The sequence below is a fragment of the Falco punctatus genome (genome assembly GCF_963210335.1).
Source record: "Falco punctatus genome assembly, chromosome: 13".
NCBI lineage: Eukaryota > Metazoa > Chordata > Aves > Falconiformes > Falconidae > Falco > Falco punctatus.
Genome location: NC_137593.1, coordinates 524,648 through 530,144, shown reverse-complemented (window position 1 = coordinate 530,144; position 5,497 = coordinate 524,648).

Sequence of the window (5,497 nt, the reverse complement as noted above, 5' to 3'; positions counted from 1 at the left end):
CACTGCATAGCATCCTGTGCTAACATGCCTGTGCGTGGCAGTAGCTGTTGCGTCCCAGTTACTTTGTGCCCTCTGCCTTGCTAGATCTGCTGGGTTCCCCTGGCACGGCATGGGCCAGCTCACCCAGGCAAGCAGCAGGCACGCTTGCCCGTGCCACCTCCCAGCCCTGCTGCTGGAGAGGGCTACCTTACAGCACTAGCAGAACCAAACCGGGTGGGGATTTGAGTCCCAGGGGCAACTGTGACAGCCTGACTAGTGCAAATTGAAATCACAGTCTGTCACCCACCGAAGCTGAATCTGCCCGCAGCTCCCCCTCTGCAGCCAGAGCCTTCTGTCTGAATCACATAAGAAAAATACTAGTTCCACGTACAGCTTTACAGAATATTAAGATGTTTGCCACTTGCAAGAGGCAATGAGTTGTGAGGTGGTACAGTCCGCTGAGTTACTTAACAGTAGGGAACTTCACGATAGTGAAGTAAATACACTTCACTTCACATGTAAAAATACACATAAACAGATGAAGCTTGGTGTGAATAAATATAGTAATACGTAGTGAGGATAAACAGTCCTAAATGCATTCCTCTAAGGAAGAGCTCTTTAGAGTTATGACGGAGTCCTATGCAAACCATCCAGCACCTGGTGGCAGTCCCCAGAAAAGCACATGAGAGAATGACCAGAACCACATCAACAAAGGGAAGCTTGTTCCAGCCTTTAGAATTTGGAAGTGACCACAGAAAAAAACCCCCAAACTTCCAAGGAATTACTGTAATCTTGTCATGTCCAGTTCCTATAAAGGTCCTACATTTGATCTCATTTACAATGTGCTGGCAGAACTCCAGCAGCAGAGTGAACTAATTTACACCTGCTTAAGCAGGATCAAAGTCAAGCTCAGGCTCTGACAGGTGTTAACACCTGTGTTTTCAGCAGAACTTGTTAAACAAGTATTCCTAAGGATTCAATTCATTTTCCCATATTTCAGCAACATTTATAGTAGAAGATAATTTTTCTTACTGACAGTTGGGGCATAAGAGATTTTTCATGTAAAACAAAACTCAGTGTCTTTGATTATTGGATTAATTAATTGCATTAATCCTGCTGTGTTGCCTATAACCCACATTAGGTAGGTTAACATTATTTCAGTAGGTCTTTCCACACCATTCAGTTTTAAGGGAATGGCAAACTTTTGTTTCCTCTCACAGCAAAACAAAACCCCGACACCTGGTATCTTTTCTGACTGAAACTGAATTTAGGATAAGGAATACCTGAGCTGCTGCTGCCAAAAAGTGCTGTGTTTCCTCTTCAGATCACTGAGTGAACAGGTGACATTCATTCCAGCACTTGATCCAAGTGTTTCAGGTTTTTTTTCCCTACACAGCTGGGTGCAATGTAGCTGGTAGGGCTTCCCAAGGTTGACATCCAAGGGTCAGAGGCAGGAGAGGCATGCAGGGCACCAGCACCTTGCCAAGGGAAGTGGTGGTACGTCAGTAAATGTGTGAAAGTTCCTCAAAATATTCAGAAGAAAAGTTACCGAGACCAGCCTGGTTTTCTTAACAAAACTCCTGACCACCAACAAAGCAATCTGACTTTGAAATGGATGAAGATGCCCAGGGAAAACCGCCCAGGAGTCGGCCACAAAAAGGGAGCTGCAGCAGGCAGACCTTGCTGCCACTGGGAGCCCTCCCACTGCCCAGCCAGGCTACAGCAAACGGCAGGCACGCAATAGCCCCTCTCAGCTGTACTCAACACCGCCAGGCAGCCAGTAACTGCACAAGGCCACCTGGGCAACCACGAGTTGTGCCTACGAAGCAGTTTTCCTGTTGAGTTGCTACAGTATGTTGTTGACAGCTCTCCCTAAAAACAACTTCCACTTTAAACTCAAAAATGCAAAAACTTTCAGGTACTGGGTAATTTGTAACAAGAGTATAGCACAACTCAGCTGGTTCCTGACTGTATCTGTGCCAGCGTCAGGCTGTGTTTGGTGTTGGGACAGGAGCTCACCTCCAGCCACACCACAGTGCTGGCCACACCGCAGCCAGAAGCGAGAGCTGTGGCAATACCGTGATCTGTGCCAAGCAACCGTGGAAGCACTCTCACAAGACCCCAACGCTACAGGGAGCTGTTGGCACCAGTGCCAGCTGAGCAGCATGTCCAAAGACTGCGCTAGTACCACAGGCTGCACCGCAACATACTCTATTTTTACAAATGACTGAGACATAATTTGCTCCAGAACTCACGTGCTTGTAAGCCAAATGCAAATTCCTACACAACACCCAGATAATGTAGTACATGTGCGCTGTCCTAAAGTGAACTAAAGCCTGCATTTGTCTGCAAACAATGTATCTGAAGAAAAAGGCTTGCCTTCAAGCTGTAAGCGCAAACTCCTTGGAGGGAATCAACAGCACCTAGTCCCACGGGACACATCAGCAACAGATGCTTGTTAAATCACACAAACAGGAGAAAACCGTACAGGCAGGTGTGTCAGGTGCAGGTGTGTCAGACGGCCAGCCGAGCTGCCGCCGGCCCTCCCGCGGTCGGCCCACGCGCAGGGAGCGGTGGCCGCAGCAGCAGCAGCACGAGGCCCCAGCGGGGCCCGGCGCTCCTGCACCGCCTCGTGCACCTTCAGCTCCCGGGGCGGCGCCGTTTGGGCCCCCCGCCCTGGCCGGGCGCCCGGGGCGGCTCTCCCACCGACAGCCCCTGCTCCACCACACGCAGAGCCTCGGCCCGCAGCTTTACGGGGCGCCCTGCGTCGCTCCCGCCAGCGGAGGAGGCCGCCCCGGCCCTGCCCTGTCCCGGCAGCCCCCGCGCCCGCCGCGTCGCCCTGGAGACGGCGCGCGCCAGCGCCTGGGCCGGGGCCGGGCCGCTCCTTCCCGCACCGCCTCTCTCGCTGCCACGGGCGGCGCCCGCCGGCTGAGGAAAGGGCACTGGCGCGGGCGGGCTGCGGCGAGCACTCTCGGCCGCCAGGCCGCGCCGGCTGCACCTGCCGCGGTACGTTCGGAAAAAGATTCTTCACCGGCGGGAGCGCGGCAGCTGCTTCGGGGCTGCTGCGCGCGGCTGAGGGCGCGTTTGCGTGTTACGCGGAGGGAGGTGGCAACGCCAGGCGGGGCCAAGCGGAGAGCCGGGAGCGGCTTCGCAGGGAAGGGTGCGCGCCCGCCCTGCCGCTTCCCAGAGATCCTTCCGCAGAGCGGCGGCAGGCGCCCAGGCCCGCCCATCGCGGTGCCGCCGCTCAACGAACGCCCGGCGCCGCCAGCCCGGGGCGGAGCTCAGGAGGCGGCGGCAGCAGCGCCCCGGTCCCTGCGCGAGGAACCGCCAGAGCCCCGAAAACGCGTCGGCTTTTCCCCCCGCCTGCTCAGCCGAGCCGGGAGGCACGGCATCGCACCCCTGCCCGCGGCGTCAGCGGCACGTGCTGCCCCCTCCCCCCCCTTTGGGGCACACCGTGCAGCCCCGGTGGTTCACGCCGAGCGCCAGGCAGCTCTGCTCTCCTCAGCAGGAGAAAGTCTCCTGCATCTCGCGTGCCTCTCAGAGCAGGAGCGACCCGCGACCCGGGCCACGAAACACAGCGCAGCTACTGGAAGTGCTAGGGAAAGCTGCGTGCAGACCCATCCACACAGGTAGGGGACGTCCACAGCCCGTGGCAGATAAACGTCGCTCTCTTTCAGCCTTTGGAGGGCGTTTGTGTGGAAATGCACTGTGACTGCATTTGCAGCAGTGAAGCGTTGTAGGCTTTGTACTTCAGGTGGAGGAGCTTCAAAAGTCCTTGGGATGATGACTGTTGCTGTAACGATCAAAGAGCAGAATAACCAAACTTGTGCCAGGGGTAAACCATCTGCCTGGGTTTGGATGCAGTGCCGGTAGAACGAGACGATACAGAAGCTGCAAAGCCCCTTAGAGAGGGCAGAGTAAGAACGTGGAGCATCCACCTGCCCTGAGCACTGTGCCCCAGGTACCAGGCTTCCCTGGGTCCCTCCATGCCACAGTGCACCCAGAGCCGTGCCCTGGCACTGCAGCTCCACTGATGCACTTTGTGCTCCCTGAAGCTGCTGTTTCTCAGGTGGGGTTTGTGATCAGTTGCCCATCTGTGACACAGCTTGATTGTAGAGGATGATAACTGCACATCTTTGAACTGCAGTTTAAAAAAAGTTCAAGCAAACCAGTAGCCACATCATTCAGCCTTCTAAAAGTATAAGTGGCTCCCATAGCACTGCTTTCCGCTTTTCCTCCTGTGTTGATGCATTCACTTCCAGGTGCATTCCCAAGCTGTGGTTCCCACTGCAGGCCTGGAAGCTGGCTGTTGACCTGGGGCTGTTGGGATTTTTACCTCATCCTTTTCAAACACATGTTCCGATTTTTCCATACTTTCCAAAAGGAGAACTTAGAAAGGATTTGGTATTTCCGCTTGCCCGGAGTTTCATCTCACTGAGTGTTTTCTGGGAAGCAGAACAAGCTTACTTAGAAGGGCAAGACAAATTGGGCGGCAAGAAGGGGAGACTGAAATTCAAGATTAAAATATTTAGGAATGTGTTTAGTGTGCCTGAAGGGGAGGCTATGGCAGCTGGCATGCTGGCCATCTCAGTGTTCAAACAGAAAGTGATGTATATGGGAAGCACAGAGTTGCGCACCTGAGGCAGCTGGATGTCAGTAGCGCTGCCCACTGAGAGGAGACTTGGGACTCCTGAGGACAACGACAGACACCCAGTCATCTGGCATGCTTCCCATTGCCCCAAAGACCAAACAACCCTTCGCTGTACTCCTTTGTACAAGTATTGATTGTGCTTGGAAATGAGAAAAAATTTCAATTGTCTCTATAGCTCTTTCTCCTTGGGACAAGAGAGGCTGGAAATGCTTTAGAGGATAATGCAGTATTAGAGATTAGTGCTACAAGTCACCCTAAGCACTGAATGACTTCAGTGGGACGATTTTGTAAAGCCCTGATCCGATGTTAGTACCCAGTTCCAGTCCCTCAGGCATTTGGGAAGGGTGACATGCAGATCCCAAGCCGCCCTTCTGAAAGCGTAGGACCAAGTCTGGCAAGGTGGTCTTGGGCAGCTGACGTAGCTGGTGAGAAAAGGCTGGCATGCTGAAAAAGGAAGAGAACAAGCATGGCTAGAAGATGAGCTTTCTGAGAACACAGCACTGCTGTTAAGTAATTCTCCTTATCGCTTTTACTTGCAGCCCTGTCAGAATAGTTCAGCAGCTAAGATGTTTTGTGTGACATGGAGATAAGGAGGCACCCAGGTTGCATATATACATTTTATGCTTAATTAATGGTTTTACCCCTGAACCAAGATACGACTCCACATTGCTTTTGATGTTTTTTCTACATGGAGTCCAAAGACTGTGAGGCTGTTCAAGAAATCGCTATGCACGCTCCCCTCCGTAGGCCTGTCGACCCTTCTGGCCTACAGACCCAAACTGTCACAAGAAAACGTACAGATTGAGGTGGGTCAGTGGTGGGCATTCCCTACTGTGTGGCTTTTTTTGTCTATTTTAATTCCTACGA